Below are 26542 nucleotides of genomic sequence, written 5' to 3' on the forward strand. Positions count from 1 at the left end.
TACATCCAGAAAAACTATAACCTTTTGCAACAGGAAGCCTAGGCAATACAAATGCTCTCAGGGACCTTCACCAGCAGGAAAATAAAGGTGTGCTGCTGTCTAAAAGGAGCAGCAGATAAAAAAACATCGATCATATTCATCAAATATTCTTTAGGATGAGTAGAAAGCACACAGTCGCACCCAGCACAACCTACGAGTAGATATCAAAGCGCTGAGTGATTGCCTGTGTCTCAGTGGGCCAGCACCAGGATCCTATAATCCATATCACTCCCCCATAGGAATTCCTGGTTTGCATCTCATCTCTGCTCACACTTGTGTTCAGCCCTAGATTGAAAATTTCAATCATTTTATTCATGGCTCTTATCCCTATCTTATTCAACAGTGGTACACTGAGTGTAAAACATTCACGTCTGGAAGAAAGAAAACGACAAGTTCTTCTACGTTTCTTCTTGAGGATGCAGGAAAGGCAAAGATTGGTAGCTCAGAATAGTTTACTCTCATCACAGCACAGGTAGAGGGTGACTCTTCTTCACATCTTACCAACACAATGTAACATGTGTATGAGCGGAAAACTGCATCAGCCTGATCTTTTGTACATCTCACACTTATTAGCAATTGATATGTATATATCGCCATCATATACTGGACAAACAAACAAAACAACAAATTCTTATAGGATTAAAAAATAATTTCTGATTGTTAAAGTGTAAAAAAAAAAAGAAAGCCTGTCTAACAAGAATGAATTTCTAAGATTAGCAAAGATAAAGAAAAAAAAAAGAGTAAATATGTGTAAAAAATCCATCTAAATAAATCTTTCCATCTAAAATTGTGATCTTCACACAGGTTTAGGAAAAGCTAAATAAACAAAAGTTGACGTCAGTGTAGAGAAAACACAGTTTGAACCTTCATTAGGATGTCAGAGCGAGGTCGAGGGGGGTTCACAGGCTTTGGGGATGAAGGGCTTTGACTGTGCACATTGTTTATGGTTGGCTGAGTAAGAAACAGGGCAGGCCTGTGATGACCAGGCTTAAAGGGAATTCTTGGTTTTCCACTCGTCAAAAAGCAAACAAAAGTCCTTCAAGCTTGTTGCGTTGTGAAATATGTGACGGCATAAAACGACAGGTGAAAAAAGTTTCTGTAACATGAAGGAATGTAAACCAGGAGAATGTTTTTCTATCCCTTTGAACCTTTTCAAATTTATTAGCTAATGAATGCCAACAACTTTTAGTATATTGTCTCTTCTTTCCCGTCTTAGTAACCTTGTCTTCATAAATAACATCCCTTTTTTTCTTTGCTAACCTATTTTCTTTCTTTATGCCCCGACAAAACTCATGACAAGCAACTGAAACTGAATATCATTCATGCTTTTTAGCAAACTTTAAACCTTCCCAGAAAAGCATTCCAAAAAGGAAGAATTTAGTCAGGATTAGCAGGTTTGATGTTCAGGACTGTTTACTTTCAGAGGGAGCCATGACAAAAAAAGATAGCAACAGCAGTCTTCAATGCCTCTGGCAAGGATTCAGCAGTAAGCATCACTGCTACTATATTTATTCCAATTACAAGGTGAGTTGTATTGACTTGTGCCACAGAGAAACCGTTGGCGTTTGCTAAGCATAGCAGTTGGAAATATATGGTAGCAGTAATTAATTAATGTAGTCTGGTAAGATGGTCATGGGTAATGGGTGTTTTATGTCTGGGATCCATGTTCATATTATCGTCCCATAACGCAGCTCTTTTAATGAGAAGGACTAATTAAAATTTCATAAAGTTTTAGTGGAGTGAAGAAATGAATGCAATACTTGTTTAAGAGTATGTGGAAGAAAATGTTCTATGTAAACCAAGAAATATATTATAGCTGATGCGCAGCAATTGTCGGGGCCAGGCAATTTCCGGCAAAACAAGACTGCTTTAAAGGTAGGGTAGGCGATGTTTGAAAGACAGCATGATTTTGAATGTAGCCTCCCCGACGGCTCCGCCTTTACGCCCCCTCACCCCTCCGCTCTGTGCTCTGTCTCACTCATATGCATATCTTTATTTTTTAAACAATTATTTATTGGCTCCGCGAGTGAAAAACTGATGTTTCAACATTATTATTTAATTTTTTTTTTTACAAAATTGTATTTTTGTATTTTGAGACAAAATTCTGTATTTTCTTTTTTTTTTTTGCTGTATTTTCTCAAACATCATCTACTATGACTCCAAAATTTTGTAGATTTTTTAATGAACATTGAAAATGTATTTTGTAAATGTTTCAAAATAAAACATTGCCTTTTTCTTTAATCCATTGGTAAAGAAAATTTTCTTGACATCAACACCTTTTAGAGATAGAAGTCATGCAATCAAAATATATATATTTTTGTCTATACAAAAAAAAAAAAAAACATTTATTTGAAAGGGTTTGAATCCCTCAGTGGGCATTTTACGATTGTAACTGAACTTTGTTTATTTCTTTTGCAAGAAATTGAAGTAAAATCATGAAGGCAAATTGTTTTGACTTAATACTTTTATTTTTTCCACAATCAAGGGAGTTCACCATATTTTCAGCCACGGGAATACAACTGTATACATTAAAAACAAAGCAGAGGCATTTATGTTTATAATATTAGATAAACATTATGCTGGGGTTAGGGCCCCATGGACGCAGCTTCTAAACTTAAAGATCTATAGTTTCTCACGCACTCCAGAAGATGAATGTGTGTGTTGGTGCCTGAGATCGTCTGTCAGTGTATGAAGGTCCTGTGATAAAGTGGACACTTGTCTGGTTTGTACCCTGTCATTAAGCCTGCTGTTATCTGGGATAGGTTCCAGTACCCCGCAACACAGATTTTAATAAAAAGGCCAAGTAAGATGGATGGATCCCTGTGTGAGATCTACTCACATGAGATCTCACAATTTAAGGTAAATGCAGACTGGGGAAAGTAACAGTGATGTGGTCGGAGTAAAAATGCAACACAGTTGCTTCAAAAACTGTTTATGATGTCTTTAATTTAAGGCTTTAACAGAAGTGATGTTGGTTTCAATAATCAGAGTCCCTAGAATGAGATTTGAAGTTTTTGAACCCGCTCTAGGCACTTGAACATTATCTCTCAATAAAAGATTTCTTTAATTCAAACTAAACTCAGGAAAGTCTCTTATTATCATGAAATTACACCTTTTCAGTTTTAAACAGAAAAACATCTTGTTTGAGAAGTCCAATATAATGAATTTCAGATTTTATTTGTTAGCATTTCTCAATTTTGGGGAATATTTCACAAGAAAATAACTGAAATGTGACATCTTACATACAAGTAACAAAGAACTTCCTCTTGGGATTGAGGCAGGGTTGGGGTCAATTACATTTTACAGTTACAATTACGTTTTCAATAACTGATGTTCAATTACAATACAATTACTAATTACAGTAACCTGCATTTTTTCAATTACAATTAATCAATTAATTGAAACATTACAATTTTTACAATTACATTCTCAATTACTTTGGTTCAATTAAATACAATTACTGAGCCTGAAAAAAACTCCATATAAAAATGAAGTTAGTGTCTCTTAAGAGAACAGGTCCCAAATCAATTGTAAAATACACTAAAAACAAACACTGGTATCTATCATGTAATTTCTTTCTGATCTATTGTTTACTTTGTTAGGCTTTCTAATCAATGAAAATATAGGTTTTAATATTTTTGGTGTGGGTGTCTCAGCCTTTTTTGTGTCAGTACAGTATACCAGTTGATTTCCATTTCTTTTTATCTTTTTTTTTTAGGTAAAATGTGGGAAAGCTTAATATTTTAATAATTGTTACCTATATATCGGTAGAACTGTACATATAGAACTGTGACATGATTCCCCAGTTTTGCGTTAAATTATAAATCACAATTCTTAAAGAATTTTCATGGCAATTACAATTACAAAGCCAATTATTTATACTCAATTACAATTTAAGTACGATTAAGATAGCAACCGATTTTTGAAATTACAATTACAACTATAATTATGCCAAAATTGTAATTAATTACCATATACACAATTACAATTATGACTGACCCCAACCCTGGTTTGAGGTAAGAAACAATGGTTTTTATGACTTTTTTTGAGGGAAACTGTTCACAAGTAAAATGATTTTTGGCCACGATTATTATAAAAAGGGGGCAAAAACATTACAGTACTTCCTCAAAAAAGTGTTTGTAAAAGAAGTCTGAATGTTTCAATGTGTCAATCACAAGGTTTCTGCACCCACTTTATCAGTTTACCAATAATGTAACAACTGGGGTAAAGCACTAATATCACTTGGTGTTTGTTGACTCATTCATCTCTTTAAAGAACCCACGGCTGAGGGAAATTTATGACCTCCATTCAAAATGACAAACAGTCCCAAGATCCCCACATGAGAGGAGCACAGCTGGGAGAACAGTTTGATACAACAGAGGTCGTGTCAGTACACAACTTTAATCATCCTATGATGGCAATACTTACAGTCAAGGACAAACAATGAGCCATCGTTATTTCAAATATGTGCTGCAAAACGCCGCTAAGGTCCATCAGCTGCAAAATGAGTAGTGACCTAATCGTGTTTGCACAAGGCAGACAACATATCATCAGCAAATACATTTAAACAGCTTCCTTTTGTTTAATTTAAATATAAATATATGAATGAGTATCAACATATGGTGAGATGAAGCGGCACTAATCTCACATAAACATTCTGTTGTTGTAAGCCTGTCTATTTCCCTCTGAATCAAAATGGCTCTAAGCTAACTGCATCACACAGGCAGCTAATGTCAAATTGATATCAGAAGTCCTCAAACAGCGTGGGAATTTTTATAGCACCTCCTAAATATTTGATTTTTTTATGGGAAGTAATGGGAACAAATGGGAAACTTGGCAATCTATGAGATTCAATAGCCTCTCAAAAGCAGATGGTAACCAAAAAAAAGGAAGATTCTAAAGACATTATTGCACCATCAGGGCAGTAATGATCATGATAAAACAGATGTTGTAAGAACAGAGCAAAAAGAAATAAGAAGCTCATCAGATGTTGCATGTTTTTTTTTTAGGCGATCAACAGGCTAACAGAATATAATGTCTGCGTGTATTTCCATACAGTGGTTTAATATTTTATTACTCAGTCAGAATATTTTATTCAAGCATAGAACACAAATAATTCTACTCCCAGGACTGAAATGTCCATTTTTTTTTTTGTTTCAGGTCAGTCTAATTCATCCTTCTTAAGGCTGTGCAATTAATCAAAATTCAATTACGATTTTAATTATTACACCCAATAATTTCAAAAATAATATAATTTAAAAAAAACGATTATTAAAGAAAAAATTATTATTATTTTACATATGTTTCATTTGCTAAATAAAGCAAACTTCCACAATTTTGGACACCTACAAAGAATAAAGCTTGGCACACACCAATTATTAATACTAACTTTGAGTTTTTGAAATCAGGCTCCTCCGCCCCGCCCCCCTCAAAGCTAAAGCTAAAGCTAGCCTATAAGTAAATGCTTGGTAAACAAACAACATCTAGTTATCTTATATGGGAACACTTTGGGTTTGAGGATGAAGACCTAGAGCAAAGACACATTTTTTGTTCAAAAGTGAACATACTTGATTTCAGTGTTTGAAAGATTTTATGGCTGTTAAAAAAATATATTTACCATTGTTTTGTACAAAAAATAAATAAATAACTTTTTGGTTGACAAATAATTGTTGATTATATTTTTTTCTCTAATCGAGCAGCCCTAATCGTTCTGATGAAATAATTTCCCCCTTAGGCAAGAAACTTCAGTGTTAGTCGTCTTTGAGATAATAATAATAATAATAATGCATCAATTTTATATAGCGCTTTATCATAGACACTCAAAGTCACTTTACAGAATTAAGGCATTATTCTTTCACTCCACACTTAGTGGTGGCAAACTACTGTTGTAGCCACAGCTGCCCTGGGGCAGACTGACGGAAGCGAGGCTGCCACAGTGCGCCATCGGACCCTCTGACCACCACCAACAATCACTCACACACTACGTTCATACTAGGCAATGTAGGTGAAGTGCCTTGCCCAAGGACACAATGACAAATACCACTGCAGCGACTGCCACCCCACTGTGGCACCTGGAATCTCCATCAACCCATTTCAACACCTGCTTCCAAGACACTCAGGGGTGGATTTACTAAAGGTTTAGGGGTATTAAAACGTGTGCAAACGTCACTCCACGCACAAATAAGGGTTACAAACCCCAGAGAATCAAGACTGCGCATTTTCAGCGTGCCACAATGCGACCTCAATCCTTTTAGCCCATTTACCTCTGATGAATATGTAAAGTAGGCGGATCTCATAAGGGGAGACGCAAAAAAATGGGAGGAGGAAATACAAATAAAACCAGAAAATAGTACGACTGACATTTAAACAATAGTCCATATTAACATCCACTGAATAAGAAAATGCAAAGTAAAGTGTGTGTGTGAGAAAGAGAAAAAGCTGGATGTGCACCCGTGGCGGCGTGTGTGGAGTCCAGTGGCTGCGGTGCAGAGAGGATGCGGAAATCCAGAGGATGCGGAGATCCATGACTGTCGCTCCGGACGCATCGTTCCAATGAGCCCCTGTGTCTTTCTCTCCATGTTTTGACCGTAAAACTCTCGTGTTGCGTTGATGGCAGGAGCGTCAGGCCAGAATCAGCTGAGCAGCACGCGTAATTTATGCAGCGATGGCACAATATGAACAAATGAGAGTGTGCGTGACTACTCAGCAGCTACTCAGTGCTGGATGATGCTCAGTAGATCATCTTCAAATGGTGCTGATTGATTGACTGACAGACTCTGTTGCTGCATCAACTCAGATTAATGGCATCAACAGATCAATAGGATGGTTTCTGCCCAAATCCTCCTGTTTTAAGAGCGAAGTAACAGGACCTAGCGGAGCACCCACATTAAGTTAGGGGGGATAATATAGGTTTTAGGTTAGGTTTTAAAGTATTTTTTTTAAAAAAACAAGAAAACATTTTTATTTGTTTATTTTGTTTTCTACATTATTAAACGTTTGTGCAGCAGACAGAGAAGTCCACCAGCCTCCAACTGAACTTCTTCAAATGTCATTTTGTGCTTCTGTGCACTCATCTCTCCTCATTGAACGAGCAAAATGTTCATTTAAATACTGTAGGGCGGTCTCCATCACGTCTATACGAGCCACCAAAGGAATTAGGGACGCACCTGGTTTACCACCCTTTATTTCAAATCTTAGTGAATCCGCCCCTCAGAGGAGCAGAACATGGAGGATGAACTCGTTAAAAAAAAAAAAAAAAAAATCCTGTTTACATGCATAAACAAATCCTCCCGCCTCGAGCGAGCCGCTGTTTTGTCGGGCTGGTATCAAACAGTGAAGCCACAGACGGTGTCAGGTTGAAAGCAAACACTTGAACAATGATTGCACATGTCCTCTCGCAGTAGCACCGTTTCATAACAAGGAGTCTGTCTCTCCAGCCAAGTGGAGGAGCATGAAGAAATATTGTAATAAAACTTGAAGAAGCATCTGGCAGCACACTGATGTTGGCTCACATGGATTGAATCTTCACATGCTATGTTTAGCCGTGCAGCAGCTCACACTGTCAGTAAATAGTCAGCGTTGTGTTTTCAAAGGATGGAGCACAATTTTTCTGCTGCAATTTAAAACACATCAGTGTGAGCTCTGACAGAACTGTGCTTTTAAAATCCCACACTTCAGTGTTTACTGAAAAAAATAAACTTAAAAATGTATTTATATATATTTTCTATGATTTTCTACCTATTAGGATGAATACATGAAAGGCTATTTGTAGCTGTGATGACAGAAATGCTGAAATACAGTCAAATATGACGATATAGTACAGTAAAACATTCTGAATAACTACCTTCTTCTATCCATCTCACATCTATTGTAACTTCTCATAATTTACAGAAGCTGTTTGGTAGAAACACTTTCGGCAGTTTGATATACTTCCAGTATTATCCTGACCAGTTATTAACCAACAAACAATTAAAAAAACATTTAAAAAAAATGGCAGGAATCTTCAACTTAAAGAATAACTAAACTCTTGCTTTCTACTGACCTGCCACTAGGAGAGAAAATTAAAAAATGCCTCGATTATGGGCGGGGCTTCTGGAGCATTTAAGACACGCCCAGTCTATACTATAAAATCTCCACTGAACAATCTATGCTGTTACCTAGCTACTCATTACTCTTTGTACCTCTCTATTCACTCTTCTCTCAATCCAACCTACTCACCACAGATTGCAGAGCCCACAGGTGCTAGTTTTTATAAAAGGGGCGGGGCTAACAGTGCTTGTTTGTGACACAAGATGGTCACAAAACATCAAATGATCTTGTTGTTCTCAGCCAACAGCAAAAATGTACTGTAATATCAGGGTTTCAACCCATTGAGGGCAGTCACTCTTACATTTTACAACAAAATATGCCAATTTGAAATATTTTGACTAAAATGTTGAGTCATCATCAATTTTCCCCTTCCATTGCTCCAGCGGGTTGGGTGCCAAGAATTTGCTCCACCAGAGGCAGGAACCTTGACTTCTCTTGCATTTCCCGTTGGAGTTGAATAGAAGAAAGGCCTGTAAGTTTATCGTAGTTTTTCCATATATCACAGGTATACGGTTTATTATTAGAACAGAACAGAATTTGTTTTTGCAGGGCTGAGTTAGGAAGTCTAGTTATATGAGCAATGTACTTAAGGTGTTGGACAAAACAGAAGTTGCAGATCGGTATAGAGTGGGTGAGGCGGAGTTTGTCGAGATTGGTATAATTGAAGAGTTGGACAAGGATCAATCAACAGCACTACTTCATACATTTTTATTCAGTAGAAAAAAAGTGGTTTTGGGGTTTAGTTACTCTTCAAGCAGTTTTTGCTTTCACCACAGTTGGCAAGACGCTGATGTTGATGACTTTGATCTTGGCTTTTGTAAAGCACACACACACACTTTTCAAATTAAAAGTGAAGAAAGAAAGAAACTAAAGCTGAAAATGCAAGGTGGATCCAGTGGGTTGTCATAGGAATACTTTTTGAAAATGTATGAGAGTTAAAATCATTAACTGAGAGAAATCAAATTCGCTGGCTCATGTTTAATCTATTCAAGTACCATCTTTAGTCCTAAGGATAGAAGAAATCCAATACTTGATCAAAAGGTGTGCAACCTATTTCACCTCAAGAGACGGTGGACTGAAATCAAATTTTAAAAATGACGAGTTAAAAACAAGCAAGAACTCTGAAACCTACCAAATAAATTCTAATTGCTCGAATGGAAGATGGGTTTGAAGGGATATTGGATGACTACACTCTAATGTCGTGAAACTTTATCTTTCTCTCACGAAAACAGCAGGAGCTTCATTAGTTTTTTGTGGACTTTATTTTGTGCACACAATGGTCGTGAAAAGACTTTCCAACCATAAAGAGTAAAAATCTGAACCTCTTGTTTTGTGCAAAAAGCTGAGGAAGGAGTCATTGTCAAACTGAATGAAGCTAAACACTCGTTCAGCATTCCAGTGAGACTCTGTTCCAAACTCTAAATTGGAGTATTTCTCAGCATTTATCTGAAAATCTCCTTTTTTACCTTGGCTGACTAAAACAAGTGGCCACATCTGCTGCCTCTCCAGCCTTGGTATGTGGAGCTCACCACACTGCCTCTATACACCTCTGAGAAAAAGCCTGTGAATGTGCAGAAGTAAACAACACTTTGGCAAAAGGGGAATGAAATACCAACAGCCTAATCACCCCTGTGGCACTGTTTGTGGATGTTTGCTCTCAGCTCCATTCCTCTTTTCACTCTGTGTAATAGCTGCCAACAGGCTAAAGAAAAAGCTGCTGTTGATGACAGTGCAGCTTATAAACATCCGCGAGCCTTTGAATGGTCCGAGCCTGCAAGACATCAGTCAGGAAGATGAAAGCTCTGTTCAAGTCCTATTATTAGGAAGTATATGACCGACTAATAAAAGAATGACAATCATCAGTGCAGGGCTGCAGAGCTCGCAATATGTGAGTCAAGGTAACATTAAAACTGGCTGAAATATTAAGTACTACATTACGCAGTATTTTAACAACCAACGAGTTGGGTGTGTTCAACCAATTATTACATTACAAAATGTTCTCTTTGCAGCTAACCCTCATTTCATCTTAAAGGTGCAGTCCGCAACTTTCAGATCCCTCTCTGTCCCTCCCTCGCCGCTGCTCTCTTGCCCTGCCTCCAAACATTCCAAAGTCCCTCCCTCAGAGGAGCTAACAAGCTAACGTTAGTCCGACAGCAACATCACAGTAATATAACATGCTCTGTTAAAAGCATATTCCTGCAGTGCTTCTCTCTCTCTATGTGCACACACCTCAGCAGCAGCAACAACTCAGTGTCACTTACAGCAGCCACACAAAGGCTGCTGCGCACACATGAACCACAGATTTCTAGTGAAACAATTACAAATCAAGCATAATGTAAATCAAGCAGCAGTAATTACCTTTCTTCTACTCCTCCAGACCATACACTGGATGGGGCCTGTGAGCAACAGCTGTCAGACAGCCCATCAAACACAATCCTGGCTCTGATTGGTGCTTTTTGCTCGGTCACGGTGCATTCTGGCAATCTGTCAAAGGCTGCAGGAGCAGCAGGGGGGACTCAATGAGTCTGTTTTTTTTCACACAAACTACTAGTTTGATGTAAAACTGTCCTTACATAGTGACAGCTTTAGCAAATATGACAAAAAGTCACATTTATAAGAGTTGCAGACTGCACCTTTAATGGACTTGATTGATATAACATACTATTAACAATATCAGCTCATTCACCCACGCACACACCAGAGGTGAAGTAATGGATTACAAGTACTCACGTTACTGTAACTGAGTTGCTTTTATGGTTACTTGCACTTTTTTGAGTATATTTCTAAATCAGTAATTTTACTTGTACTCCAGTACGTTTTAGAGGAAGTAAAGTAATCTATTACCTTTCTAAACCCAAACGTTACTAATCATTGTCACCTGTTAGATCCACAGGAGATTAATATGGCCTTTAAAAAAAATATTATGAAGAGCTGTATAAAGCACAAACCACTGTACAATCAGAAGAAATAAATATATTTCTGAATAAATTTGATATCTCAAAGGAAAATGAAAATGATCTAAACTTAGACATGACCAAAGAAGAAATAGGACAAGCCATTGATAATATGAAGCCTGAGAAAGGAGCAGGGCCAGAAGGGCTCCCCACTGATCTATATAAGAAATGTAAAGATAAATTAGTGGGCCTTCTATTGGAAATGATTACAGAAGTTTTTCAGTCTGAATGCCTCCCTTCTACAATAACTACAGCAATTATTGCTCATGAATAAATGTGACAGTTTCAGGCCCATTAGCCTATTGAATTCTGATATAAAAATAATTACTAAAGTGTTGTCAAGGCGACTACAAAATATTCTACCACACATGATTGACCGGGATAAGAATGGATTTATAATGAGTAGGCAGGGCTTTTACAATGTAAGGAGATTGTTCAATATAATTCATTATAATAATAATGTACCTGACATTGCTCTTCTATCAATAGATGCCAAAAAGGCCTTTGATAGAGTGGAATGGCTATACCGTTTTTCAGGTTCTAGAAAAATGTGGCTGTGGGGCAACCTTTTTGAAACATGTCAAGATACTACCGTATATAAGAATCCGACTGCTGAAATTATAGACAAATAAAAATATTTCTGAATCAGTTAAGATTAGCAGAGCCTCTAGACAACGATGTTCACATTAGCAATCAAACCATTTGCTATTGCTTTGCGTTCTCACACTCAACTTAGTGGCGTCTGGGTTGGACTAGACAAGTCATAAAATGTAGCGGTTCGCGGATGATATAATTTTATTTTTGAAAAATGTATGTAAGTCAATACCAATAATTCTGGAAATAATAAAGTCCTTTAGTAAAATATCTGGTTACAAAATTAGCAGAACCAAGTCTTCAATCCTGTTATTAAATACAATGAGAGAGCCAATCCACCTCGTGAGGTACTGCAATTTAATTTACTGTAATTTCACAGTTTGAGTACCTGGGAATTCAAATTGTGTTAGATTTGAAAGAAATAGTTGAAATAAACGATGATCTCATGAAGAAAGACTAAACTAATTCAATTGAAAGATGGATGCCTCTACGATCAGAATAGTCAATATATTGAAACGTAATGTGTTACCAAAGATACTCTATTTGTTCCAAAACATTCCCTTACTGCTTTCTCTAAACTTTTTTCCCCAAATAAAAAAGCTGTTTATAACATTTATATGGAATAATAAAAGGTAACGCCTGTCTTTGCGCTACCTTTCATATGAACGAGGAGGTCTAAAATGCCCAAATCTCCAACTATATTACTGGGCTACACAGTTGAGGTCTTTGATGTTCTATTACACAAATCATTCTCCACATTGTGTGGATATGGAAAGTCAAGGGTTACATTTAAAACTCCATTTGTACACGTACTCCAACACAGTTACAAAATTATTAAAACAGACAAAAAATCCAATACTTAAATATATGATCAGAGTATGAATAGATGTGAAAATACTTAAAAAACAAAATGGTGTATCCCAATTCAGTCCAATATGGGGCAACCATTTTTCGTATCTGGTAGAGCTGATGCAGTATTTCGTATATGGAAAGCCAAAGGGTTGAGAATTATTCAAGATTTCTAACTACCCAACCGTGACACACTAATGTGCTTTCAGGAGTTGCAAGATACATTTCATATCGATAAAAAACATTTATTTAAATATCTTCAACTGCAAAGTTTCATACAGAAAACCCAGAATAATGTCCTCACGAAACCTACTCAATCAAACTTAGAGGAAATGATGACAAAAGATAGTTAACAGAAAGGTGCAATATGATGGGTAATGATTCAGAAGATTCATATGGTCGACTCAAAGCTTGGAATGAAGATTTATTATTGGATTTATCTGAGGAGGAGTGGAGCACTGCATGTTGGTGGACAAACAACAACAAACCCTATACTCTGCAGTGAGAGAAGATCCTTGGTCCTTGGAAGGATTGGCAGCAATGCCATTCAGGAGTATGGAGGACTTAGGGTTATGTAGTAATCATATGGTAATTATTTACCTGCTTTTGATTTAATACTATTAGGTAGTAGTATATTAGAAATATATGTATATATAGTTTTAAAATGTGAAATTGGACATTATTGTTCAAGTTTCTGTATGGATTTGAACAGGTTTTCTAAAGGATGAGTAACTGACTTCTACAAGACATGCTTCAAAAACTGTCACAAATTATTAATTCGTTGAAAGATCTTTATGTTCGATACTTACTTTTGCTTTCCCGTAAGTCAATTTTGCCACTACTGACCTATAATTCAAACACTCTACACAGGGTTTGAATAGAGATTGCTTTTTCAAGCTCAAACAGATGGTTCATATCCATCCATCAAAGCCCTTCCAGCTGCAATGGAACCAAAGTTTACATAGGCTTTTATTCACTGTCACAGCTCTGATTTAAAACATGCACAACAGTATTTACTGCATGAGATCCATTTAATCCTCTCTGACCGCAAGAGACGTGGCTTCAACCACTGAATAGCATTGTCTCACGTATGCGCAGGTTGAGTATTGTACCATCAAAATCACGTGGGACGAAGTCTATAACTTCCGGCTTAGTTCAAGGCAATGTCTCTTTAGAATCTACTCACAAAGACAAAATGATTCTGAATGACTGACTCTGCTCTGGCGTTCATCAAGGATTTATAGAACCGTAGTATATGTAACTTTTGCTTTACTTCCAAGTTGAAAACAAAAAGAATTGGTGTTAAAAAGGCAAGACGAAAAAAGAAAAAAAAACCACAGTGCATGGAACACTGCACAGTGACAGATAATGCACACATTTTGTTTTAGAGATTCAGTCAATTTTATAGTTGACTTATCACACAGTCTTTGTCTCATATCTTTTATGAGGCTTATCTTTGTTTACTTTTCCACAGCGTCTATGCACACGTGGGTTTTTCAAAGACAGAGTTCAGTAAAAGAATATATTAACTACCGGCACCTCTTAGGACACTTCAGGCTACAGCTGTACTCCACTGAGGTCCCTCACAATTACGCCTTTCTTTCAAATTTGTCTCAGTTTGATGCTCAACATCAATGTTTCCTCTCTGAGGTAAAACCCACATATTCTTTGAACACTTTGAGTTTAAAAAATGTGTTTAATGAAACTCACTGAGTTCCCAGCTGCAATTATGTGCACAAAATAAGTTTGGTGTTATGTTAATGTTTAAATGAAGAAATACATTGTGATAGTTAAACTAATGAGGTTAAAAGCTAAATAGAGGTTAAAGGTGCAGTCTGCAACTCTTATAAAAGTGACTTTTTGTCATATTTGCTAAAGCAGTCACTATGTAAGGACTGCTTTACATCAAACTAGTAGTTTATGTGAAGAAAACAGGCTCATTGAGCCCCGCCCCCTGCTGCTCCTGCAGCCTTTGGCAGATTGCCAGAATGCACCGTGACCGAGCAAAAAGAACCAATCAGAGCCAGGATTGTGTTTGATGGGCTGTCTGACAGCTGTTGCTCACAGGCCCCGCCCCTGCCCAGGCTGGAGCGCCGTCTTTTTTACAGTGTATGGTCTGGAGGAGTAGAAGATGGAATTAGTGACTTTTCAGCTTGAAAGGTAATTACTGCTGCTTGATTTACATTATGTTTGATTTATAATTGTTTCACTAGAACTCTGTGGTGCATGTGTTGTTTGTCTGTGCACAGCAGCCTCCGTTTGGGCTGCTGTAAGTGACACTGTGTTGTTGCTGCTGCTGCTGCTGCTGCTGAGGTGTGTGCACATAGAGAGAGAGAAGCTCTGCAGTAATATGCTTTTAACAGAGCATGTTATATTACTGTGATGTTGCTGTCGGACTAACGTTAGCTTGTTAGCTCCTCTGAGGGAGGAACTTTGGAAAGTTTGGAGGCAGGGCAAGAGAGCAGCAGAGATGGAGGGGGAGAGAGGGATCTGAGAGTTGCGGACTGCACCTTTAAGACTAAATAAAAGTTAAGAAATAGTATATTCAACCTGTGTTTCCGTATAACTTTGGGTTTGTACACACTATTCAGTTGTCTCGGTTAGGATCAATATAATTTCCCTGGAAAACAATTGTACAATTTGCATAAATTTGGAATTACACTACAACAACCAAAGTGCAACACTTGCCCGGTTAAATAGCACTTAGCAGGCCACTGGTTTGACGGCTTAATTCAACTCAAGGAAATATTAAAATAACGAGCAAAGGAGTCGGCCGTAAGAATGGGTAGTTTTCTTTCTTCTTGTGTTATTATAATCTGCCATGTTACAGTGCTTTTAACATGTCATCAGTCTCTGCTGGGTGCTGTCTTTACGAGTCAGTGCACTCTCAACAGACTCATTTATCCCTGAAACAAGCTTCTTGGTTTGTTTTTTTTTGACAAAGAAGTGTTCGGCGCAATTCAAACGTCAAAACAATAAAGTGAGTTTGAATGCAAACTGGCAACTAAATTCTGAATTATAAAGCAGAATGTGGCTCTGATACTTTAATCAGAATCAGAAAGGTTTTTCATTCACCAAGTGCCGTTTAAAACAGCACAATGAATACTTGGCAGTTGGTGCGAAGAACAAAACAATGAACACCAACACACCGAGGCAGCCATCCGCCACTTAATGCCAGGATTTGCTTCACTGTATACATACATGAAGTGACAAACATTCTCTCCAAGAAGAAACATCTCCTCCAGAGACATCAGCATCACACAATAGCCTCCATTCTTCAACCTTAAATAGATCAGTAAAAAAAAAAAAAAATCACATTATATCAGATAACTCCATTCTCTCCAGGGATGAAACTAGTTCGGGAACTGAAGCTCGATGAAAAATAAAGGTGACCCCCTCATAGAGGACAAATAGAACATCCAGCATTAAAAATATATTGCCATGGGAATGCAAACAAATTACCAGGAGGCCACCAGAAAATGTGTCAAATGCATTAAAATAAGTCACTGAACAAGTCGACATCAGACTTCAGGAAACTGGATTATGACAACTTTTTGGTATTATGCAGCAAATATGCTAAATTGAGGACTTCAAAGTGGTTTTCTGTTAGTCGAGTACGTCAAAGAACTGATGAAACATTTCAGTTTCAAAGAAGAATCTAAATGAGGAGAAAAATCTACTTTAAAGTGGAGGTTTCCAACTGTCAAGTTGTGATGCCATATTGAAAAAAATGAATATTCTGTGAAGCGTCGTCTGTATCCTTGGCCTTCCATGCAAAGCTATTTAACCAGGGTTAAGTTATTGTCAGGAAGAAAAAAAAATTCACACATCTCAAGTTGAGGTATAAAAGATATATCGTAATGAGAATTCATCTTGTTTTATAACACATAGAAAACGATTTTTCTAGCAATTGTGTAAAACGTCAAGGTGACAAATGGAGCGTGCCGCGTATTTGGGTTTGCTCTATTTTTTATTGGACGTAGTTTGCAGGGAATGCAGTGAGCAGCGGTGCTAATCTTCCAAACATCTTCACACTTCTTCAGATTGTGTCAACAGCCCTGTAAGTCAGTTAGCCATTCATATGCTGCTACAGATGGTCTCATCCCTCTTCTTCTGCTCAGCTGCTGACATGATTCATGGGGCTCTGTGTCTTGATTTAGGGTCTCTTTCATATTTCTACTCGCCCACAGCCAAAAGGCATTTCTCCAAGATACCCCGGAGGCAATGACCCTGGTCAGCTCAGCCTGTCTGACTGAGAGGGGAAAAAGAGCTCTGCTGGGCCCAACTGCAGTCAACACACTGAATGCACACAGTTAAACACACAAAGTAACACACACGTACAGATAAATGTAATATAGACAAATATGCTGGAACTAATTTGTAGGCCCAACAAGTTAATGTACCTTTGCTTTAACCACTCATTCAATCCAGCAAAAAATGATTAATCGTATTAATTCTGAGGTCTACAGATTGCTCGTAGGAGCAAATTGGAATGTCAGTGGTTGTCTGTCTGTTTGTGTCTGTCTGTTTGCCCTGTGATGAACTGCCGCTCTGTCCAGGGTGTACCCCACGCCTAGGGCTGGACAAAAAATCGATTTAATTGTATTTATAGATAAAAACAATTTTTATTTTCCAAATTCAAGTTTAATATATATATATATTTTTTTTTTAATTTATTTTGTTACTTTTATTTTTTCTTTTGATGGACTTTTTCGCATTCCGATGTGAGCCAGCCCCCTCTTTGTTTACAATTGTTTACCCTTTGAGTTGTGTGCCACAGGCATGTTCAATTTTTTATTCGCACTATGCTGAGATGCTAAGGGAAGAGTTTATTATTTTTAATTGTAATGTTATATGTTATAAAATATGTAGTTATCTGATTTCTTAATCAGAAATTTTAAGCTACTGTGAAGTTGCTGCTAGGCAAAATCGCCCAGCCCTACCCCCGCCTAGCGCTAATGTGAGCTGGGGAAGGCACCAGCAGACCCCTGCCACCCTGAACAGAAACAAGCATTTTGGAAGATGGTGGGATGAATATCTAGATATGTTTTGATGGTTATGATAAATGTGTGTTTTATATATATTTAAAAAATTATATATTCTATATTTCAATTTGAATGTTTTTTCACCACTCTTCAGAAAAACCAAAAAAAACAGAACAGAAGTTGATATAAATGATTCCAAAGATATTTTATAATTATCAGCTTTAGACCTATCATCTAAAATACATTCATATGATGCATTATGTATTGCTTTCAAATGTTTCTGGGAGCAGATGAGCCGGTCAGAAAATGCTGATCTAATGGAATATACACTGTCATTTTTTTTGTTTACAGAAAACCATCAAAAAAAAGAGAACATGTGAAGAAGTATGTCACAACTAAAGTGCACAGGAGACCTTCTCTGACTGCACATCATGCTGAAAACACACAAGCCACAGCAACAGAATGTCTCAGTGGGGGCTGCTTGTCAGCTAACAACGTGGACCTGAGGCTACAGTTAGTGGCGGCTCAACAAAATTGGATAATTGAAGATCGGAATAATGTTGGCTTGTGTGATGGATCTCGAATCTTGCTGTGCTAGTCAGATGGTAAGGGTCAGAGTTTGTCTTGAACAACATGAAGGCTTTGATCCATCTGGCTTTGTGGCATTGCTTCAGGCTGTTGGTGATGGTGATGGTGTTATGGCGTTATGGTGTGGGGGATACTTTCTTGGCAGACTTTGGGAATCTTGGCATAAAGTAGAATGTAAATACCATTTTCCAACTATTAAGTAAACTTATGTTTGACCACAGCATACATCAAATGGCTACAAGCAGGGAAATATTCAGAGTCTGATTTACTAATGGTTTGCATGCATAAAAAAACATGTGCAAACATTATGGTACATACAAACACAGGTTGCAGTTGATCTATTAAACTAATATTGCATCTTTTTTATCTACTAGTACAGTGCCCGTTGGAAGTATGTATTCATATAGTGGGAGCTTAAGTAGAGTTGTTAATTATGGCCAAATGAGTATGTGTTTGAAAGTTGGATGTACAAAGAGGTGTACATACTCTGTACTCTGTAGCGTTAAAAAGGGGTATATTTTCGGATGCAAAGTAAAATAGTGTGTACAATTTCCCTGGTTTAATTCTATGGGATATTGCACATGATAAATGTGTTTTATTAACTCATTTTTATATTTTTTTCATTTGGTGTATTTTTCTGTAATATATGTTTTTTGGAGTCATTATGTGTATTTTTGTATCTTTCTGTTGTCTTTTTGTGCATTTTTTGTATAATTATTGTTTTTTGTTGCCTTTGTTGTGTGATTCTGGAGTCGTTTTGTGTATTTTTATATCTTTTTTGGTGTAGTTTATGCATTTTGTATAAATATTTCAGATTTGTTTGCTGCAGTTCAAGAATATCTCTTCGCCTCCAGCTCCATAATTCTGCCCCTCTGGGAATCAGATTGTCTCGTCAAAAAGGACTTTAACCAAAGACTGGGCGCAACACCTCCTCTCGTACCAGTAAATTACCTCAGGATCAGATACAGGCTGCAAACTCGCAGAACCTCCACTCTTCAGACGCGGAGAGAAAAAGAGAAGGATATGGGGAAAAAAATGTCAAGACATGACAAGAGCAGGAGAGTGGCCCCATGGAGACTGATTTCAGCTGCACTCAAAGGCCACTGAATGTTATCTAAAGATCATCTACAGTCACCAACACTCGGTTTTTTTTTACACTCAGCTCAACAGCTGGAGTCAAGCGCCTGTCAATCAAAACCATCAAAACCTGCAGCTGCAACAAAGGATTATTTTTTTCCCCTCTGCAATCAATCTGGAAGACAATTCCTTCTCCTGGAAAATAAAACAGACAGCTGAGAAAATAGAGAATAAGCATCACCTGCAGTGGGTTGTGAAATCAATCATCCGTCTTTTCTGTTTGAGGGATTGTTTTACATGGGCCTCTGGTAAACACACAGTGATGTGACCATCTCCAAAGGCCATGGTAAATATAAATAAAAAAGGTTCCATCCAGTCGATCTTTAGGTATTTGTTTGACTAGCTCTAAAAATGAGGATTACAGAGGTGTTCAATATTAGCTTTTTTTGCCAATCTCCATGCCAGCTGATATTATCAAACACTACACTTCTGATTTCTGTATATTAACTGATATCGACAGTTACATATAATCGCCCTCCCTCCCACCTAGCTTTAAGTCGCATTTCTAACATCTCCACTGAATGAATACATTAAATCTACTTTTAATGCGATTTCTTACTAGATGTAGTCCATGCAAAACATCATCTGTGCAAAATTAATAAAATTTCTATTATAAAATTTTTATAAAGCTTTTCATAACATTCCTTAGGGAGGGCTGGTGGTGGTCACCAGTATGCAATACAATCAATTGTTTTTTTGCGAAACAAAACATGCATATTTATCAAAAAAAAACTGCACTACTAAAGTGACCACGTGTCCTCTTTTCATGTCTTGTCTGGAACGTCCGGCCAGAGTTTACAAACTAGTCATAATGTCTGGGTTTCCCAGGGACCCTGAACGGATCTAGGGGAAGACGTTAATTCAAATGATCGTAACTGCGTTACAGCTAGTATAATGTCATTGTGGTATTTTACTCACAGGTGACACAATTGTTAAAGATGGTGCTTTGTTTTGATGAAATCTTCAAACACGAGGTAAAGAGAAGAGAGACTAAAGTCCCAGATGGATTGAAAGAGACCAAATACAGGTGGATTTAATTAAAAAAAATATCAGCAGGAAGAGTCTCTTGGATAATAAAACCTCCATAGAGGTTCAGAAAGGGATTTGAAAATGAAGGAGCCACTGGGAGAAACTTAGCCTATAAGTTAAAGTAAATTTTCACTCATCTACACGTCATCACTTCATCACCTCCCTGTCTCCACAGACAGAATAAAGCTCAGAGTCAGCATGGGACCATGGGTTGTAATTGTTATTTATTGAAGTGTATATTTAATGATTATGTACTATTCTGTTTTTTATTTTAGGAGAAGATGTTTCCCATTGTTTTGATGATTGAGAGATGTTAAGAAGGTATACATACGAGACAACATATTGTTATAATGCATATTAAAGGTGATTGACTTCAGTCCATTTTTTTCAAGCCTTTGTTATGAAAAAAAAAAGAAAATAATTTTTAAACCTTATGGACAATAACAACTTATTTATCTCCTATATTATATTTTGCCAATACAAGGTAGATAAAGAAAAAAAAAATGTTGAGTAATTTGAGTATGTCGAGGTCGGCAAAAGTGTGCTCTTTTTTGGGAATCTAAATGTGGTCACCCTACGCACTACATGGGGGATCATTTCAATTTCTTTAAATATCGGCAGAAAAAAAACGATACTAATAATAATAATAAAATCTATCGGCCGATAATATCACCCATCTCTAAAGTAGCAACAGACAACAAACAGATTTTGCAGATTAATTCTGATGTGAAGCTTTTTTTTTGACACCGTGCTTTTCCTCTGTAAAATCATTGGCCTTCCCGCTTGATACAGACTCACATTCCTTTAAATATCTCAACACATTAATTATTGAAATGTTAGGACTGCAACAACCTAATTCCCTAGCAGAGATTAAGCAAAATGTCTTAACTTCTACATATGAGGATCTCCTCTTTTTTTATTAGTGGAATTTCCTTTTTTAGCAGAGGAGCAGTTTCATAATTCTCTTCACTCCGTAAAAAGTTTTCCACAAATTTAATTCATACAATAACTTTATTTCCACACTACTTTAAAAGTCTAAATAAAGAGTCAAATAAGAGGAAACGGATTGTGAGAAATATAAAAAGGGATTATACCCAGCCTTGGGGAATAATGAATTATTAATCAAAATCAATATTACTGCATTCTGCAAGTAAAGGTGTTTGCTGTTGTTTTTCTAAAAGATTTATTAGCCCATGACCACGTCGAACTCATTTAGGTAAAATCATGGCATCTCGGATACAAACAGCCGCTGAGACTCATGAATCTGGTCGACTTGTATTGTGAAGAAACAATTAACATGGCTGAGAGTCCTCTGGATGCTTTCACATGTGTCAGGGGACACTGGCACTGTGCTGCAGACATGCCTCGACTCCTTCCAGCAGCTTTTGTGGGGATCAGCTCCAACGTGGTGGAACTGAGCAGATGGTGAACGTATGCAGCGCTCGTGCATGTCATCATCACCTTCATTAGCTGAAGGTGACATATGACATCATCTGTTTTGTGTGCATTGCGGGGGCCAAAAAATGTTGTTTGCTGCTTTTTACTTCTTTTGTTTGTTTTTTTTATATTGCTGCTGCAATTCAAGGTTGTTGATGGGAGGTTTTCTGTGTAATCAAAACACCGTCACCCTCCCTTTTCACTGGCTACTCCACCTCAAACCTCTCCCCCTGCTCCCAGCATTAAGGTAAATAAGGGCTTCCAGCAGAGAGCCAATGAGCATGGACCACTGAGCAGAGATGCATGTTTGTGTTGCCTTCCTCCCAGGACCTGGCTCGTTTATCTTGGCTGTCAGGTAAAGGGCAGGCTCGGGGAAGGTGAAACTTTTTTTCTATTTTTTTTAATAAGGCCGGCTTGGTTTCCATAGAAACAGCAGTACAACATTATGGGACGGTGATCACAGAGCAAAGTCTGATGTAGGGGCATCCTGCAGCATGCCACGTAGCTGTTGGAGACCTTTGTGTTTTCAAAATAAAAGCGCTATTTAGATTAATGATCGTGGAGACTCCAGACTCAGAGCTCTCCCTGTGGGAGGGGGAGATTGATGAGGACAAATCTACACCCACACATTCAGCTTAGGTCAGGAGCTAATCGCGGGGTTTCCAATTATAAAGATGCTTTGAGCCTCCATGATTACAGTAGAAAACTCTTTCTGGAAATATTTCCCTATATTCAGGGAAGCTTTTTTACATAAATAGAAAAAAAAAATAGTGAAGCAGGAAGTCTACCCACAAATGTCCTGATATATGAGACTAACTTTCACATTCAGAATATGTGTCACAAATCCATGAAGAAAAAGCTAACAGGTGAATACGTGATTAATATTTAATGAGGACTTCATTTTTTTTTACTCATGGCAGTATGTGGGAAGCATGATTCGTTAACAGAAGGAGACTGTAACCAAATAGAAGAGGAGGCAGCACGTGCACTGTCAAAAAGCCTGCAGCCGAGAGATAAACGGAGACAATGATGCAGTGATATGAGCGTCTTTGTTTGCAGCCACAATCCAGGGACAGAGAAATTAAGTCTTAGCTGGAGGAGAGCTCAACATGGACACAGTCGCTGAGTCAATATGGAGGGAGGCATCCTCGATAAGACACAGCACAAGTTAATTTCATGAGCTGACAGGAAGAAGAAAAACATTCATTGTGCACAAAAAAACAAAACAACTTGTGTTGTCTATGGCTTAGTTTACTCTACTTACTCTACCATTACTACTGTAAAACTCTTCATTTTCTTCAAGAAACAGCTTTTGCCATCCAACAATATACTGTAGCCAAGTCCTTTTCTATCAATCACAATGAAGGTATTTCTCTGTAACAACCTTTTATGAGAAGTACAAATAGATCTCACTCAAACGTAGTGTTTCCACATTGAGGACGAGACACCTCTGTGGCTCCTTTACGAGCAATAACATCACAGTTTTTTCGTTCCTGCTTTCTCTGAGGTCGCTGCCTAATGTTGGCGCTGAAGTCAAACAGTGGTCCATTGGGACGTGTGGCAGAGGCAGACCCCATCACACTCAAGGATTAAGGCGTGTGCTCCGGCAGCTCATCAGTGGACAATGAGGCCTTGGCTGCTGATGTCCCACTACTTGGACCACTATAGACTCCAGATGCAAGGGAAAGGATGGGGGTGGGGGGAGGTTGGGGCAACTATCAAATGGACCCAGGGAAAAATCACCCACTTATACGTAGACCAGCTGCACCCCACTAAATTTGAATTTACCGTCTCACTGCTGCTTCCTCTAGCAACATCAGGAATATTATCACGGCACAAAATGTGAAATCTCTCTTTTCCTGAAATCCAGATTGAAAATTTATCTGATCAGAGCAATCATGCATACTTTGGGACTGGAGGGCTAAAGCAGACAGAAACATGCACACACACACACACTCGACAGGAGGAGAGAGAAGGAAAGAGAGAGAGAGAGCGTGCACAGATACAAGGGGAGGCTTATGAACTTAATTTAGTGAGCCAGACTGAGTTCTTGATTCTGTCACTTGGGATAATCGTCAGGATGTGGTCCTCTGACCGAGTCTGGGCGTCTAAACCCATGCAGGATATAAGGTCATGTTGGAGTGGAACTCTAGCCATGCAGCACCCACACCTCAAGTGCTCCAGTGGTTTTGTGGTTATCTGCAGTGGCCAGCTGTCGCATTACGGAGCAGCTTTTCAAGAACGTCCCATCTTCTCCTCCTCTGCCTCTCATCCATCTCCCCTTCTCTCTTTCCCTCTCTCTTGCTCTCTCTCCGCCTCGTCGTCTCATCAGCCCACATATCTTAGTCATTCTATCCTTTATCGTCCAACTTATAGGTCTGTACATTGCTATCTGATTCGGCTGCAGCTTTTTAGTTCACAAAGATAGCAAAAACAAACCGATTACAATATATTGGGTGTGATTAGCCTCCGTCCTCAAACAAGACTCAAAATTAGCAGCTCCCAGACAGGATGAAAGAAAAAACTCTCTGTTAAATTAAACTCTATTTAAAAAAAAAAACAGTTTGGAGCATTTGAGTCTTGCTTCCACATTTATTTCAAGTTATTTTTTGCTTCTAAGGCTTGAGTGAGACAACTCTAATTTCCTGCATGAGAGTGTCTAAGAGGACAGCGATGCATAATACATTTGACAGTGCATGTTTAAAAGGTTATTCCTTTCCTTTGAAAATTAGGTCATTTCATAACTGAAGTAAAGCGAGGAGGAAATGTAGGTGGTGGTGAAAGGGCTTCATGTTCTACATTGTGTCTGATTATCATTTATATGTTGTTTTCTGTCCTTCACTTTGAGTGACAACAAGGATTAGAGCGACCCCGGCTCTGTGGGCACAGAGGAGCAGAGAGCCACTGTCTGGTAGCTTTGTGACATGTGTGGAAGCCAAAGTGCAGAGCTCCACCTACTGGGCAAAAGGCCCCCCACCCATCAGCAGTGGAGCATCCCACACCCTCCCAGCAGTTGTAATGACCACAGTCATTTTACTGAATGTGACACTGCAGCATCCACAGCAGGTTTATTAATGCTTGAAGAGCAAGGATGCACCGAATAAATATAACCAGCTGTGATTGTGTTTATTTAAGGCTAAACATCTGGAGCCCTCTTTAATTCATGGTGTTTAAGATTAAAGCTGAGCTAATACTGGTCTGAGATGCCTCGTACACCTGCTGTTGTTTATGCACGATTAGCTCTACTTCTTTTTTTAAGAGTCATTTTAATCTCTTGTTACCTTTTTAAGAGTTAATACTGCTGTAATCATTTCCTGCTTCGACAATCTGGTGGTTTATGAAATTTCAAAAGCCAAGGGAGTGAGTCTTAAGACTTATTGTACATCCATCCAGGGTTGGGGTCAATTATAATTGTAATAGCGTAATTGATATTTAGTTACAATTCTGGCATAATTAGGGCCCAAGCACAACAGTGCGTAGGACCCTATTGTAATGCACCTCATTTTTATTATCTTTATTTTATTTACAGCAAAATTCTTGCATTTTTGAGGGTCTAAACACGTTAAAAAACTCATGAATGTACACATATAGGACTGGTGAAAATGTTGATATTTTGGGGGAATTGCACATGTGAATGGCAAAATGACTCAACAGAGCCCCGAGCTTGAAATGATGGCATCATTACTGTGGAACTTCTGCTGAAGAACTATTACTTCAGTACACTGAGGATTTCCCTGATCTGGTCAAGTACTGTTATTTTCTTAGCGCCACCTATTGGTAAAAGGAAATCATAGGCATTACGTTTGCACAGAACATTGCAAGAAAGTTTGTGATATAATCCGTGAAAATGATCAGCTATGTCTCAACACTTTAACATTTCTGCCACACCCCGACATGCAACACACCTCAACGTGCGTGTGTGTGGTTGCGAGAGCCCGTTCATCGCTGCTTGCAACTTTAATTATGAATGCAATTGTAATTTTAAAAATCTGTTGCTGCCATGATTGTAATTACATTTTAATTGCGCTCAGATAATTGACTTTTGACACTTTTGACACTTTTGGGAATCCATATTTAGATTTCTTTCGGATGTATTTCAGATCAATGTTGAACCGGCCGCAACAACTGCAATATTTGGTATTGTACCTCAATTTTCTAAATTTAATCAAGAACAAAAAGATGTGATCGCGTTTACTACACTTATTGCCCGAAGGCTTATACTGCTTAAATGGAAAGACAAACGCCCTCCATCGCTTAGAATCTGGTTTGCTGATCTTTTGTCTCATCTAACACTGGAGAAGATACGATATTCTATAAGAGGTTGTGTCAGTAAGTTTTTTACTCTTTGGCAACCCATCTTGGATGAAATTAAACAGGTGGATCCCTCACTTATTCTATCAGAATGATGTCGTATTCATATTTCTACTGTATTGGTTAAATTTTTTTTTTCTTTTAGGTGCAACAGGGTGGGAGTGTTCTGCGGGAGGGGGGAGGGGGGTTATATTAAAAAAAAAAAAAAGATTGTTGCATTTCCTTTTCTTCTGTTTTATATCATGCCTACAATAAAAACACTTTGAACAAAAAAAGAAAGAAAGAAAAAAAAAAAAAAAAAAAAAGATAATTGTGTGATTGTAATTGCCATGAAAATTCTATGAAAATGGTCAATTATGATTCAACGCTAAACTGGGGAAACATATTACAGTTCTACATATATGTAGTGAACTATTGTTAAAGCATGTTTCATATCAAGCTTTTCCACATTTTACCATTTAAAAAACATATATAAATCTAAGGCTCAGATGCTCACACCAAAAATATTATAACCTATATTTTCATTGATTA

The 26542-nt window shown here is 37.8% G+C and overlaps 1 protein-coding gene and 1 long non-coding RNA gene across 2 annotated transcripts in view; one reads left to right on the plus strand and one right to left on the minus strand.

Annotated features, from left to right (window-relative positions):
* Positions 1 to 26542, minus strand: part of gpc5a (glypican 5a) — a 200628-nt gene that overhangs the window by 124150 nt on the left and 49936 nt on the right. The gene's annotated exons all lie outside the window — the stretch shown is intronic.
* LOC114481567 (uncharacterized) lies at positions 3567 to 9073 on the plus strand. The gene is made up of 3 exons (XR_003676252.1): positions 3567 to 3722; positions 6478 to 6483; positions 9063 to 9073. It is a non-coding gene; the product is annotated as an uncharacterized LOC114481567 (long non-coding RNA).

This window comes from Gouania willdenowi, chromosome 3 (assembly GCF_900634775.1).
Source record: "Gouania willdenowi chromosome 3, fGouWil2.1, whole genome shotgun sequence".
Taxonomy (NCBI): Eukaryota; Metazoa; Chordata; class Actinopteri; order Blenniiformes; family Gobiesocidae; genus Gouania; species Gouania willdenowi.